Consider the following 16,763-nt stretch of genomic DNA (forward strand, 5'->3'; position numbering starts at 1 on the left):
TCTACTACGTTCTCTTTGCCCTTTTCGGCTGGCTAGGGCTTGTCGGTTCATAACTCTAGGTGGCAATATATATATATATATATATATATATATATATATATATATATATATTATTCTTAGCGTAGGCATCTATTATGCGCTTCAACCTCATCTGAACAGCCGTCAATCATCATCTTGTTTGAACGTGTGCTTCATTATTGGGTCCATTGCGCTTGTTTGTTCACGAGTTCACGGCCAATAAACCTCGTTACACCCGAGTTGTCATACGTGGTGGAGGTGGATTGACGATCCCAGTACCTCTCCTTACAACGCCTACTCGCTGGAGCTCCGTTCAGGCAGCCGCTTGGACGCTCAGTCCACCAACATGTCTCAGAGTGAGTGGGTGGATGCCCTTTCTGCTCTCGTCTTTGCACCGCAAGCCCCTCCTCCTTACATCGTAAACCACCAGCGTGACCCTCCGATCGTCGCTGGTCTCCGCGGCGAATACGTGAAAGACTGGCTCAATACCTACGAGCGAGTAAGCGCAACTAATCACTGAGACGACTCTAGCAAGCTCCGCCGAGTATCGCTTTATCTCACGGGTGTTGCCAAGACATGTTTCTCGAACCATGAGATCGACCTCACCGACTGGCCTGCCTTCAAGCAGCAGCTTCGCCAAGTATTCGGCACGCCAGCCGTTCGATCCGCTCTAGCGAGGAGGGCCCTAGTTACTCGCCAACTACATCCTGGCGAGTCATACACATCTTACATCGAGAATGTCCTTGCGCTTTGCCGGCGCGTCAATTCTGTCCGAGTCGGACAACCGCGCCACACCCTGGAGGGCATCGGAAGCATTGCCTACAATGCCCTTGTTGCCCAAAATCCTTCTACTGTCGCTGACATCGTCTCTACGCGTTCAGCGTCTCGACGAACTTGATTCGGTTCGCCTTCAGTCGGGCAATAGTGAACACCGTAGAGCAGACCGGGACCTGCGTGACATGATACGGGAGATCTTACGCGAAGAACTTCAATCAATGCGCATCTCACCACCTTCGCCATCTGTCACACAGCCTTCAAGCATGGCCCTGTGTGACATCATAAGGAATGAACTAACATCATTCACCGGTCCAGCCTACGTACAGCCACCTCCGTCTAGCCCTCCAGCGTACGCGCAAGTTGCAGCCACGCCTTCTCGCAACGTAAACTCTACTTTGCTGCTGCCATCATTCACGCCGGTTGCTGCTGCACGATCGGTCCACATCCGGCCAATGCCGCCCGACCCTCCGTCTGGCCACTTGAGTGCGCTATCTCCCCGTGCGCCGAACGCCCTCTACTACCCGCCTTGGCGCCCGTCTCGCCCAACATGTTTTTACTGTGGATATCGTGGCCATATATCGCGCTTTTGCCGCAAGCGCCAGCAGGACGAGCGTCGCGGGTACAACATGCGCGAACGGGACTTTTCCAGTGGGGTTTTCTTACGCTCGGCGTTATTCATCTGGACAGCAGCGGTCTTTATCTCCGCCCGTGTCGACTGAGACGCGGAACACTTACCGTTCAAGCCGACGCCGATCACTTTCGCCCTTCCGTCACTCCTCCTCTCCTCTTCGGCCAGCCTCGTTTACGACTGACAACCGGTCGGAAAACTGAATGATGCAGTTTTCGAAGGAGAAACTGCATGTAACAGTAGGACTCATATTCCTCCAGCCCACCCGTTGAACATGGTTTCTGTTACGGTGGAATGAGTTCTCGTGGACGCTTTGGTGGACACCGGTGCTACAGTTTCTGTGATTAAGTATGATTTGTGCAAACGCCTGAAAAAAAGTAATGACACCTTATGATGTACCCAATCTAGTCAAAGCCCAGGGAAACCTTATCCGCCCTTTTGCTCTTTGTACTGCTCGTGTGTTTATTAATGACGTTTTGCATTACATCAAGTTCACTGTGCTTATCCGGTTCTCACCACCTACTTCTAGGGTGGGACTTCCTATCTTCTTCAGCCGCTATATGTGTTGGTGAACGGAGTCTGCACCTAACTAATATGGACTCCATGTTCGACGAAGGCGTCTACAAGCCACTACGCCTGTTCGCTCGCAAAGATCTCGAACTACCGCCACATCAAGAACGAATTGTGACCCTGACTTTTAAGGACATCGACCACGGTGACGTCTTGGTGTCCCCTTCGTCGACTTGCGTCGCTAAAGGCGTAGCCCTTGCATCAGGTGTCGTACGCTTTCCCCATGGCTCCGCGCTCGACATTGCTACGAATGAAACGCCAGAGAAAGTTCTCCTGCCAGAGGGCACTGCAGTAGCCTGTGTTGTGGATGCTGAGCCTGTCAGCGTCACGCCTCTTAGACCTGCCTCTACCAACGACCGTTCTATGAGTAAGCCTGCATCATCCTCTCCCTTCACAGCCCTTATCACTGTTGACTTAACAGCTATGCAGGCGCAGCAGTTGCTTGCGTTATTAACGAAACATGCTGAATTTTTCGACATCTGCTCCTCAACGTTGGGCCGAACAACCACTGCAGCGCATCGCATTCACACGGAGGCAACATCTATTGTACATCACCGCCCGTGCCGCGTGCTCTCGCTAAGCGAAAAATCATCGAAGAAAACGTCGCTGACATGCTTCAACGAGAAATAATTCGTCCATCAACTAGCCCTTGGTCATCCCATGTTGTTTTGGTACGAAAAAAAGATGGCTCCGTGCGCTTTTGCGTTGATTACCGGGCACTTAACAACATCACACGCAAGGACGTATACCCCATGCCACGCATCGACGACGCCCTTGATTCACTGCAAGGCGCCGAATAGTTTTCAAGCCTTGATTTGCGTTCGGGATATTGGCAAATTCCCATGCACGATGACGACAAAGAAAAAAAACGGCATTTGCAACCCCCGACGGCCTATACGAATTTAACGTGATGCCTTTCGGGCTCTGCAATGCGCCCGCGACGTTTGAACGCATGATCGACACCGTCCTGCGTAGTCTCAAATGGAAGACGTGTCTCTGCTCCTTGATTACATTATCATCTTTTCATCAACGTTTTCCCAGCACTTGAGGCGCTTGGATGACGTCCTAACATGCCTTGCCGGTGCGGATCTGCAGCTCAACACTAAGAAATGCCGTTTCACCACCAAATCTATCAAGGTTCTCGGTCATGTCGTCAGCAAGGACGGTATTCGCCCTGACCCCGAAAAGATCGCTGCCGTCCTTCGATTTTCACGCCCCACAAGACTCAAGGATTTGCGAAGTTTTCTTGGCCTCGCATCCTATTTTCGTCGCTTCATACGAAATTTCGCGTCAATAGCTGCGCCACATCAAAAACTACTTGCTTGTAATGCACCCTTTGTGTGGTCCGAGGAATATCAGTCAGCGTTTGACCTATTGAAGGAAGCTTTGACGTCAGAGCCTGTACTCTGCCATTTTGATGACACCGCCCCAACACTCCTGCATACCGACGCCAGCGGTTGCGGTATAAGTGCGGTTCTCCTCCAACGCGATATCTCTGGATGGGGAAGGGTCATCGCAAATGCCAGCCGAGTGCTCACTTCTACCAAAAATAACTATGCCATCACTGAGCAGGAGTGCCTCGATGTGGTTTAGTCCTTACAAAAGTTCCGTCCTTATCTGTACGGCCATCACTTCACCATCGTAACGGACCACCACGCCTTATGCTGGCTTTCTACAATGAAGAATTTGTCCGGACGCTTGGGTCGTTGGATTTTACGCCTACAGGAGTATCAGTTTGAGATTATTTATAAATCGGGCAAAAAACATCTAGACGCCAACGATCTTTCTCGTTGCCCACTACCTAAGGCTTTGTTCGACACTCCAGCTGCCACCTCCTACGACACCAGTGCGGAAGTGACTCCCACTTCTGTTGCCTTGCTCGCCTTGCTGTACCAACCGCCAATCGACGATGAAGAACCCTTCGGTTCTCTCCAGCAGGCTGACCCGTATTGTTGGCGCATTATAGACCACCTCTCAGGAGCTACGCGTCCACCCAATACACGCCTTCGTCGACAACTCGAGCACTTCAAATTTCAGGACGGTGTGCTGTATCGTCACATATATCAACCTGACGGCCAACGCTGGGTACCTGTTCTGCCACGCGCTCTTCAACATCATCTACTTAACGCCTTTCATGACAATTTGACTGCTGGCCACCTCGGCTTTCACAAAACCTGCGACTGCATTCGAAACCGCTTATATTGGCCTGGGATTTCTACCAGCGTAGCAAAGTACGTGGGTTCCTGCTCTCCGTGCCAACTTCGCAAACTTCCGACATCTCCCCTGGCTGGTCAGTTACCGCCAATGACGTGCCCTACAACACCTTTCGAGGTCGCCGGTGTCGATGTTTATGGGCCCCTTCCTGTTACTGGTGCTCTAAATAGATGAATAGTCACCGCCGTAGACCATATGACACGCTACGCCGAGACAACTTCAGTACCTACTGGTTCAGCATAGGAAATTGCTGACTTCGTCCTTCAGGCCATAATACTACGTCATGGTGCTCCTCGTGTACTTCTAAGTGACCGTAGAAGGGTGTTCTTATCACAGCTTTTAGGTTATGTTCTTCTTGTAATGGTACTACAGACAAGATGGCGTCTAGCTACCATCCTCAAACAAACGGTCTGACCGAGAGATTTCGTCGAACCCTTGCCGACATGATCGCCGTATACATTCAACCGGATCACAGAAGCTGGGATAAACTTCTACCGTTCCTCACTATCGCCTACAACACCACTGTTCAGCGCACAACCGTTTACTCACCGTTTTATCTCGCCGTTTATCTCGTTTACGGACGTTTACGGACCGTTTTATCTCGTTTACGGACGTTCACCTACTTTCTTTATCGATGTTTCCTTCTTCACCAGCAATGGCCCTCTATCACCATTTTCTTCGAAGAGTATATTTCTCGCCTTGCCTAGTGCCACCAGCGCGCTCGTATGAACACCGAAGCTACGCAACAAGCAAGGAAGGCCGTCTACGACACCTCTCATTGTGTGGTATTATTCCGACCGGGTGACGAGGTGCTGCTATTGACACCAATTCGCACACCTGGTCTCTGCGACAAGTTCCAGCCTCGATTCATCGGCACATATGTTACTTTAGAGCAGACTTCACCTGTCAACTATGGTGTGACGCCTCTTGTCGTGCCAACTGACCACCGTTACCGCAGTATAGAAATTGTACACTTTTCCTGCATGAAGCTTTTCACACGACGTTCCCCGTTACCTTGACTACCCACCCGCAGCGGGCAGGGTGGCCGCTTCCAAGGGGGGAAGGGGGGGAATCAGTGTAGGCATCTATTATGCGCTTCATCCTCATCTGAACAGCAGTCAGTCATTATTATATGTTCTGGCTGACAACCATCATCTTTTTTGAACGTGCGCTTCATTATCGGGTCCATTGCACCACGGCCAATAAACCTCGTTACAACCAAGTTGTCATTATATATATATATATGTGACGCTACGATGACTGGGTGACGTGGCCTGGCTCATACCCCATGTTTATTCTGTTCTAACTTCTTCCTTCTCTACTTCTCCTAACCATCCCTGCCTTCTTACGTCACAGGATTCCCCCTCCCCCCGAAAGAAGTTGCGTCAGACTAACAGAAATTATAAACTGAACATGCAGGACTAAAAATTGAACACAGTCAAAAAAGGGAAGATTGTTCCATGTCCCAGGAAGTTTCCATAAACACACTAGCTTCACGGGAGAGTGCAGCAGTCCGGTTAGTCCTAGAGTTCTGGTGGGCGAGGCTGACTGTTGCGTACTATAGAACACAAGTACACCTTTAACGTGGAAACTGCAGATGATGAAACTGTTTGTACTCTGGCAAGGAATGAACGTAGTGTGAAGGCTTTGGAGCACCAGCAGCTTGGTTTGCGTAGGCGTCGTGCTCTTTGCCTTGATTGGTACACATGCAGGGCCACCCGTCTGCATGTTTGTTGACCAAGGTTGTTCCGGTGATTTCCGCGTCCTTCCGGGCTACAGGGTGTTGATTTGCGCCTTTTCTCTCGTCGTATGTCATGTTGCCTGAGTATTGATCTCAGCTTGAGAAAACTTACTCGACGTCCTTTGGGAAAACGTCTGGGATTCGATGCTTTCTTTGTCTCGAGTGAGGCATCTTGAATATGTTGTCGTTTCGGTTGAGTCGTTTGTAAACGTTTTTCTTGACACCATGTGTGTTCTTCCGACGTCTCAAGTTGTCCGTGTCGAATAACAAGACGCTTAATCTGGGCGATTTCATTGTTCTGACCTTGCTGATGTTGCGATAAGTGTTGATGAGGTGGCAGCCTTTTTGCAATTAGACAATGCTTTTCTTGGCGATTTGACGTATTGTTCAGTCGGCAGCTGTTACAAAGCTTTTCAGGCAGCGAAGTTGGTAAGACAGGTTTGACTGGAGGAACATCAGAGGCGCCTTCGGCAGCATTGATTACGTAGTCTTCTGGCACCTGGCAACCTGTTGGAGTCGCTTCCGAGCCTCCTGTGTTTGGGCTTTCAGATGGCTTTGTTTTCAATGGCGACGCCGCATCAGGCGTGGTTTGGTCAAATTCCAGTTGGGAATGGCTGTCTTTCTGTGCAACGAACGATGCATGCTCTTCTGGTGCATGCATCTGCACAGAAGGGCCAGAGCTTGGCTGAGCCATCGAAATAAAGTCTTGTGATGAAAAACACCTTTTCGAGTCGTCATGGCGTGGTTGGGCAACGTCTCGTGTCATACGCTGAAGCGATGATTTTGGAAGTGCCGTCTTGCGTGTAAAACGGAGGCCCGAGCGATGGCTGTGGTTTTCCCGAAATACGCTTGGTCGCTTGTAAGTGTACTCATGTTCTACTTTTTGTTGTGGTAGTAGTCGATTCATGCTGAGCATTCGTGAGCTTGAAGACTGCTTGTGAAATTGACAACCGAGTGCGATTGCATGTGGATGGTTGGTTATAAGCGAGTCTTCGTCATAATCGTCATTGTATTCTTGAAATCGGATGGTCATTTCTTCTTTAATCTTTTTCCATGACTCGTCATTTTGAAATATGTGAGTGAGGTAGAATTTGAAAGCCTCACCGGAGATGTAGTCGGTAAAGTTGATGATCATCTCCCGTTCCGACCATGATGCAGCGGTAGCATGGAGCTCGTACAGGTAGAACCAGTCCTGCACGGGTCCATCGTCCGCTGCTCCGGTGTACTTGGGGATGTCAAGGTCGGCCGATGAATCTGTCATGGTGCTGGTCGTTGTGTCCTCGTTGAAGATGAATCGGTAGATGATTTATGGTCAGGGTGTCTTGTGGGGAACTGCGTTCATGATGAGCGACTGATGAAGGGGCATGCAGGTCTCCATCCTGTCGACTTGTGTGACGCTACGATGACTGGGTGACGTGGCCTGGCTCATACCCCATGTTTATTCTGTTCTAACTTCTTCCTTCTCTACTTCTCCTAACCATCCCTGCCTTCTTACGTCACATATATATATATATATATATTGATGAACCTGCACTTTAACGCTAGAGCCTTAGCTAGTGAGACAAGTCTAGCTGTACTATACAAAGAACTAGAGGGTGGTAAATTGGATGTAATAGGCCTATGTGGCGCTACAGAACGTGCCTTTGCTATTGGGGCTTTGCTGACTGGGAGTGGGGTTCCTTATCCACTGACACATAGCTGTAAACATAGAGGAATACTACAGCATTAATGAAAGGGTGGTAAGTATATTAAATAAATTCAATAAGTTATACAAGATGAAGAGAGTATAGGTTTACGCGCCTAAAACCAGCCATAATGGCGTGGCAGTTGCAAGCGTCTATGAAGATGTGGAGTCGGCAATGAATAAAGTAAAAACACAGTATACTACACTGAAGGGAGACTTTTTTGCCAAGGTTGGGGAGCATCAGGCTCGAGGCCAGGCAGAAGGATATTGTGGCATCGGTACTAGAAAAGCCAGTGGGCAGCTTTTGGTGGAACTCGCAGAACGCAATAATTTGCAGATCTTGAATACCTTCTACCGAAAACGAGGGAACCGTAAGTGGATATGGAGGAGCTCTAATAACGAAAATAACGAAATAGACTTTATACTGCGTGCACACCAAGGCATCGTGAAAATTGCGGAATCGCTTGGCAAGGCACGATGCAGTGACCACAGAATGGTGTGGTCTCGAATTCCAAGAGACTTGAATAAGGAATGACAAAATCTGATACGCAAGAAGTCAATTCATGAGATAGCACTGAGAGGGAAAGTACAGGAATTCAAAGTCTCGCTTCAGAACAAGTACTCGGCTCTTATCAAGAGAACCAGCCTTAACGTTGATGCAATGAATGACAATCTGACGAGCATCATTACGGTGTGTGCAGTGGAAGTTGGAGGTACGGTAGATAGATAGGACATTGGCAAGCTGTCCCTGAAAACAAAGAGTCTCGTTAAGAAGCGTCCAAACATGAAAGTCTCAAGTACAACAAACAAAATCGATTTGGTCGAGCTTTCAAAGTTGATTAGTAAGCGTAAGGTAGCCGACGTAAAAAGGTATAAATTAGAGAGAATCAAACACACTCTCAAGAAGGGACGAAGCGTGAAAGCATTGAAGAAGAAACTTGGGATATGTGAAAACCATATGTATAAACTATGGAACAAAGAAGGCAAAATCACTACCAATATGAATAGGATAGATAAAATAACCAAGGAGTTTGACAGAGATCTGTACAGTAGCTGGGACAACCATGACCTTAATATAACAACTAGCAGTTCCCCTTATAACACTTTACCAGTAATGATAGAGGTCAGAAGCGCATTGAAGAGCATGCAAAGAGGCAAAGCTGCTAGGGAGGATCAGGTAATATCGGATCTGCTGAAATATGGAGGACAGATTGTGTTATAAAAACTAGCCACCCTGTTTACGAGCTGTCCTCTGACGGGAAGAGTACCAGTCCTGGAAGAATGCTAACATCATCTTAACATATAAGAAAGGAGATACGTGCGCAAGCTTTTGTGGTCGACTGTGCATACCTCGTGACTGTGTGAGATGCGGAGCTCCTCTCGACGCGGACATCAATGCGGTGGTAGTTATTGCAAATAAACCTACATCAAGAGTTTGTGTTGGCCGGTTTCTGGCGCGCACTTTGAGTTCGCAGTAACAGCGATTTCTCCCTGCGTGCCTGCGGCTTTTCGTGTGTGGCCGTCAGTGCGCCACCCGTTCGCTCAAGTTTTTGAATGTAGCGCCAACATCACAGTTTAGGCGTGGTCCCCTGGTACCTTACCACCGGAACTGATCCTGACTAGCTTGGTGCATAAGGTTTCCCATAAATACAATAGAGAGAACTTTGGCGCTAGTTTCTACGGCAGCTGCAACGCTTGGCGCTTCAGCGAGCATGGTAATGATGAGTAGTAAACAATTTTGCCAAATTTTTGTACTTTCAGCTCTGTTTGACGTCGCGTGGCTTGGAGCTGCTTTGTTACGAAACAGCAATCAGAAAATGTTCAGCAGTTTCACTTCACCACCTTAAACATTCAGACTTATCAATTCAAATAGAGTCATAAAGTTCAAAGTGGTTTGCTCTTTCCTTAAGAACCAAATCAAAAGACAGTAACAACAGAAGCCACAAGTGCGTTCGCCACCCGCAAGTACAAAGAATAGGTAAATCACTCATCATTCCCATGGTCATCGAATGATCGCAGCGCTAGAGTCCCCTCTAGTTATTTTTAAGAAACTCTACGGCTTGGCGCGCTGTGAAACCAAAACTGCTGCGGGGGGTTCCAAAAAAAACGTTTCTAAACAAATAACGGTCTAGCACTTGTGCAAACTAGGTTTTCAGCCATGACAACATAATCATAAGCTACCTATTGAAAAAAAAAATAATATGCAAGGTTTTCATGCTTAATCGGGATACGGAGTCACCACTAAGTGCCTACCACGGCATAAGTGCCCACAACGCTAAAGGTTCTTGAGAATCAGCGAAGAACCCAGAACACGTCCGTCGGACAACACGTGGATCATACTCAGCTTGTCACTTTGTTGATGGTTGATGGTTCCGCTGCTGGTGATGATAATGTAGCGATAGAGGAAGACGGGACGGCGGCCAACGTGGTCGTGTCGTTCTCTCGCCACTTCATTCCACGCCTCAAACGGAGCCACGGTGGCTGTCCACCTCCAACACACCAAGTGCGCTGGCTTGTTCTAATCCTCGCGCAGCTCGAGCTAGCATCAGCTGCGCGAGAGGCGCGGCGCGGTCACTGAGAAGTGATGATGGTGATGATGGCACTACAATAAAATATGTCTGAGCACTTTGTAGTGGATGCACGGGTCTTCAAAACAGCCACTCATTGCTCAATGCACATCTTTTGACGCCTGGCGCGAATCTATCCTTCTGCAGTGCAAAGTATCATTTGTTAAGATGGTTCATTTCACTATGTAACAATCAGATGTTGTTTTCGAAAGTGTTTTCATATAGTGCCTATGAAAACGATTTCAACCATTCTCGTTGTTTTATAGAGTATATGATTGTCCCACAGATGGTATGGTTTCGATCACTCTCGGACACAAAAAGTTTTATTCGTCTATCTATCTATCTATCTATCTATCTATCTATCTATCTATCTATCTATCTATCTATCTATCTATCTATCTACCCACCTTGGGCTCTCGTGACCGGACTGTTTATGAATTTTCTGCACATTCGGTTTGCAATGAAATGACTTATAAAACATATTGACTTATACAACAAATGATTGATTATACAACAAATGACTGGTCATTTATGCTTCAATCAGTATGATATTACTTCTGTTACTGAGCTGAAGGGTAGAGTTGGTTTACGGACTCTGTCGGGCTAAACTGAAATTGCCCTCCTTCGTTTTATGTTTAAAGTTGTGAAAGGCAAACAGAAAAGCAACAACTATGTACACGCCACACTTTCTTAAGGCTACGCCACAAGACGCAGAAATCCATTCACGTTATTTTCTTTACAGACAACTACAATATTTTCAAGTATTAATTTTTCCTCGCTTGGTAATCGAGTGGAACGAGCTTGATTGTTGATGGGTTGACGTGGACGGCGTTGATAAATTTCAGATGCTCATGGAAAATAGTGTGTGAAATATAATATTTTTCTGGGTAGATTTTACTTTCTACTTTGTAGTTAATTGTAATACCATTGCTGTTTTACGAATCATGTCTTTTTCAAAGTTTGTTTTCTTGTTCTTTTTTTCTTGTTAGTATTTTCCTATATGCTTTTGTCTTTCCATCCTTCTACGGCCCTTACTTGGGGCTAGCAGTATTGTAAATACAATATACAACGTCGTCAAAACTATGAAAAACTAGTCATGAACAGTCTAATTTACACGCCATGGTTGTGGTACTCCTGCGACCGTTTTCTTCAATTTATATATGTAAAAATTGGCACAATGAGACGTTTTTAGATGGCTAACATAAATGACAGACAGTCATAGGCGTATCAGCTATGGGGGGGGGGGCAAGGGGTGCGTAAGCCCTCTAACATATAAGCAGACACGTCCAGCGCTGCTCATTGGCCTCTATTTCTCTTTCTATCAGCAAGTATGAGCTCACAGATATGTATGTACATGCACAAACTTCTAAACATTGTTATGCTTCAAGTGGAAATATTTTATTATATTCATGGTCCATCTCGCTTATATGATTGGCAGCTAGTTTTCTTGAATTAAATTTAGTATGAAAAGGGGTTTATTGGCGACTGTTGCGACGGTGGCCCTACGATGAAACCACGATGGGGACAGAGCAACGGTCAAGCAGATGCCGGCGATGATCAGCACGAGCCGAGCGAGAGAAGCCCAGCACCCAGTACCCAAGCGGTGGCAATGTTGCTTTCCAACGATGCGTTTTCTTCTTCACAATTTGCCCCCGCCGGAAAAGAGCCATCCTGGCGACCTAAGAGTCTGGAGGCAGAGGGCTCTGATATGGCTTAAGGCGGGCGACATGGACGATGTCACATCCATGCCGGCGCATATCGTCAGATGGGGAAAGTGGCTCAATGAGAAAATTTACCGGCGAGGTTTGCTCCAAAACGCGATATGGGTCCTCGTACTTTGGAACGAGTTTTGAGGAAATGCCTGGGGTTTGGTAAAGAACAGCCAGCCATACAAGTGATCCCGGGAAACAGCTAGGGCTTTGTGAAGAGTCGGCTTTGTTTTCTTTCTGGCGCTGTTGTTCTTGTGACGTAAAGGTGCGTGCGAGTTCACGGCACTCTTCCGCATTTTGGGCAGCTTCGGACACGGATGGGCATTCGGATGCGTCAGTACGGTATGGAAGGAGAGTGTCGATGGTGTGGGATGGTTTGCGTCTGTAAAGAAGAAAGAAAGCTGAAAATCCAGTGGTAGACTGTGCCGCGGTGTTATATGCGAACGTGAAGAATGGAAGAATGCGATCCCAGTTAGTATGATCGGATGTCACATACATGGCGAGCATATCGCCAAGGGAGTGGTTAAATCTTTCCGTGAGCGCCTTAGTCTGCGGGTGCTATTCCGTGGTCTTGCGATGAATACCATGGCATTCAGAAAGCAGAGACGTGACGACTTCTGATAGGAAGGCTCGACCTCGGTCGCTTAGTAGTTCTTGAGGTGCACCATGTCGTAGTATGAAGCAACGAAGGATGAAGGACGCTACGTCCCGCGCAGTGGCACTTGGAAGGGCGGTGGTCTCAGCGTAGCGTGTTAAATGGTCCACACAGACTATGATCCACTGATTTTCATCTGATGTTGTCGGTAGAGGGCCATAGAAATCAACTCCGATCCGATCACAAGGTTTGGCAGGTCACTGAAGCGGTTGAAACGCACCGGACGAGTGGAAAGGCGGTGATTTGTGGCGTTGACAGTCAGGGTAGCCCATAACGAAATTTCGAACAAAATTATACACTCCGCGCCAGTAAAAGCGATGACGAATGCGTTCGTAAGTTTTGAAAACTCTGGCAAGACAACATTGGGGATCGTCGTAAAAGGAGGCGTAGATTTGTGATCGCAAGCTGCGCGGGACAACCAAGAGCCACTTACGACCTTCAGGGGCGTAGTTGCGTCGGTGTAGTAGCTGATCACGAATGGCGAAATGAGCAGCTTGACGTCGGAGAGATCGTGGTACCGCAGTGGTTTACGATCCAGAGAGACAGTTAAGAAAGGAAGTGATCCATGGGTCCTTGTGTTGTTCACTGGCAAAGGAGTTGAGGTCGAGAGATGCGACGCAGTTGGTACCAGTGGTTCCGCATGGCGAGTAGGGAGGTAAAGGCAAACGCGACAAGGCGTTGGCGTCAGAATGCTTGCGTCCGCTGCAATTGATGACGCGAATGTCGTACTCCTGGATTTGCAGTGCCCACCAAGCTAGGCGGCCAGAAGGATCTTTCAATGTGGCGAGCCAACAAAGTGCATGGTGGTCCGTTACCAGGTCCAATGGGCGACCTTACAAATAAGGGCGGAACTTTCGAAGCGCCCACACTAGCGCCAAGCACTCTTTTTCAGTGACGCTGTAATTGGCCTCAGCTTTAGTAATTGTGCGACTCGCATAAGCGACGACGTATTCGGAGTAGCCAGGCTTGCGTTGGGCGAGGACGGCGCCTAGACCAACCCCACTAGCGTCTGTGTGAACTTCCGTTGCAGCTGTTGGGTCTGAATGCCGAAGAATTGGAGGAGATGTTAGCAGACTACGGAGCGTGGCAAATGCAACGTCGCAGTCAGGAGACCAGGATTAAAGGTCTGCGTCACCGCGTAGGAGGTTGTTCAGTGGTGACATGATCGACGCAAAATTTTGCACGAAGCGCCGGAAGTACGAGCATAGTCCGACAAAACATGCGTAATTCTTTCAGTGTAGTAGGTTTCGGGATATCAGCGACTGCTCGCAGTTTTGCAGGGTCGGGTCGAACGTCATGCTTGGACACGATGCGCCCTAAGATGGACAGCTTTCGCGCGGCGAAGCGGCACTTTTTAAGATTTAGTTGTAGCCTAGCGTTGGTTAAACACGTCAGAACCAGTTGGAGCCGAAGCAGATGTGAAGGAAAATCGGGAGAGAAAACGACAATGTCGTCGAGTTAGCATAGACACACAGACCACTTCAGTTCACGCAGCGTGTTGTCCATGAGTGGTTCAAACGTGGCAGGAGCATTACAAAGCCCAAATGGCATTACGTTAAATTCGTACAGGCCATCTGGCGTAATGAACGCAGTTTTCTGGCGATCAGCTCCTGCCATAGGAACCTGCCAGTATCCAGATCGTAAGTCTAAGGAGGAGAAGAATTCGGCTCCTTCGAAGCTGTCAAGAGTGTCGTCGATGCGTGGTAATGAATAGACTTCTTTCCGCGTCACCTTGTTTAATCGCCGGTAGTCGACGCAAAATCGAATCGACCCATCCTTCTTTCGAACTAGAACGACAGGAGATGCCCAAGGACTGTGCGATGGTTGAATAACGCGATGGCATAGCATCTCGTCGACCTGGTCGTTGATGACGTGACGTTCTGCAGCAGAGACACGGTACAGTCTTTGACGCAATGGCTGGTGCGAACCGGTGTCAATGTAGTGGTGCACTGCGGAAGTCCGACCTAATGGCGGCTGAGAAACGTCGAATGAATTCGCGAAGTGCTGGAGGAAATTAAGAAGCTCGGCGCGTTCATGGGCACTTAAGGTGTCGGCGATGGAACTCGAGAAGGTGTCACTCAATGAGCATTCCAGTGGGGAAAGGGCATGAAGTGCGGTCGAGGCGCTACTGCGCGATTCATCTGGCATGTTAAGGAATAAAGAGGAATCGAGGTACTCCACTCGACTGAGACATTCGCCGGCAAGTAGCGTAAGCGGTGCAGAAAGGAGGTTGTGGACGAAAATACTGCTTGGGCCAGCATTGACGTCAAGTGTACCGAAAGGCAAGGAAACGGCTCTGCGGCTCATGAAATGTCGGAAGGTGTAAACATTACTGTAGCATCGTTATGGTCATCGTAGCAAACAGGGACAACGGCAAGAAAGGCTGGCGGAATTTCAGTGTCTTCGCGTACGACGAGTTTTGGGGACCGCTCAAGAGTTTCGTGCAAAGGTTTGTCAGACAGGTGCGAAAATTGAACTTCAGCGCGTGCGCAGTCGATGGCGGCATGATGATATGACAGGAAGTCCCACCCGAGGATAACGTCATGCGAGCACACCGAAAGGAGGATGAACTCGACAACGCACATTGAGCCTTGGATGAAAATGCGGGCTGTACAGGTGCCGAGAGGTCGAACTGGTTGTGCGCTCGCCGTACGAAGCGATAGTCCAGAGAGCGGCGTGGTCACGTTGCGTAGGGAGCGGCAGAGCAGGGCGGCTATAACAGAAACGGCCGCACCTGTGTCGATGACGGCTAAGGTAGAAACACCATCGACAGATATGAAGACGACGTTAGCAGGTGAAGTGCGAGGACTTAGGCATTTCGACGACGGCGCAGTTCTTGCCTCTGGAACTGCGGCGTTCAGTTTTCCCGGTTGGAGGAAGCGGGTCAGGGACGCATTGGGGAGAGAGATTGCCTGCGAGGAGACGGCGAGCGGGGAGAGTGAGTCGGAGCTGGGAGCTGGGGTGACTCAGACTCGGGAAGGTTAGTGTAGCCATACTGCGGTGAAGGATAGAGAGCAGGTAGGTGCGTGGGCTGCGGGTCATACCGTAACGGCCAAGTAGCGTTGTGTTGTGATTGAAAGCGACGACGACAATATTGTGTCACGTCTCCTGGAGTACCGCAGGCGTAGCAGATCGGTCGATTGTCAGCAGTGCGCCAGGAATACCTCACTCGCGGTGCGGCCCAAGGTGTCGAAAGAGGGGAAGAGTGGGGAGCAACTTCAGGCATGGGTGGCAAAAGCTGCTGGCGGGGTCTGCTGCGCACCACCTGGGCATAAGTAAGAGGCGCGGCCACGGGCTGCATAGCCGGCGCATGGGGAACAGGCATGGCCACAGGCTGCTGGTGGGCATCGACGGGAACAGCTTGAGCTACCTCTTCGGCAATAACGTCGCGGAGTGGTGAGGGCAGATGAGAGGACGGTGGCTGCTGCGTGAAGGGAATCAACGACTGCTGCCGAGCTACTTCTTCACGCACAAAGTCTTTATTCTCTTGCAGAGTTGGTGAGTAATCAGTAACAGAAGTAAGACTGGAGAGTGAGTCGTAGTGTGAGGGAAATGGCCGAGTCAGGGTGCGCCGCTTCTTCAACTCGTCGAAACTTTGACGCGAAGTCACAAGTTCCGCAACGGTGGCAGGATTGCGCTCCAGGAGCATCTGCGATGCGCCGTAATTTATCCCTTTGAGGATGTGCTGAATCTTCTCCGACTCGAGCATGGCGGTATTCACACGGTTGCAAAGACCAATAATGTCTTCGAAGTAACTGGTGAACGATTCAGATAGCTTCTGTGCGCGAGTCCGCAAGCGTTGTTTGGTTCTGGACTTGCGGACAGCGGGTCGGCCGGAAACGTCAGCAAACGACGTTTTGAAGATGGCCCACGTCGTAATTTAGTTTTTGTGGTTGTTATACCACATTTCAGCTACGTCAGTGAGGTAAATGATGACGTTAGTGAACTTGTCCGCGTCATCCCTCTTGTTGTTTGCGCTCACCAGTCTTCCACGTCTTTCTCTCTTTACTATATATATATATATATATATATATATATATATATATATATATATTATTGTATATGTATATGTATATATATATATATATATATGTGTGTGTGTGTGTGTGTGTGTGTGTGTGTGTGTGTGTGTGTGTGTGTGTGTGTGCTGACGAGTTAGGTGGATTTGTGGGTTTGCCTTCCCCCCCCGCACTCGCTCAA

The 16,763-nt window shown here is 48.7% G+C and overlaps 1 protein-coding gene across 7 annotated transcripts in view; it reads right to left on the minus strand.

Annotated features, from left to right (window-relative positions):
* Nucleotides 1-16,763, minus strand: part of LOC119166688 (putative phospholipase B-like 2) — a 351,547-nt gene that overhangs the window by 45,100 nt on the left and 289,684 nt on the right. The gene's annotated exons all lie outside the window — the stretch shown is intronic.

This window comes from Rhipicephalus microplus, unplaced genomic scaffold (assembly GCF_043290135.1).
Source record: "Rhipicephalus microplus isolate Deutch F79 unplaced genomic scaffold, USDA_Rmic scaffold_12, whole genome shotgun sequence".
Taxonomy (NCBI): Eukaryota; Metazoa; Arthropoda; class Arachnida; order Ixodida; family Ixodidae; genus Rhipicephalus; species Rhipicephalus microplus.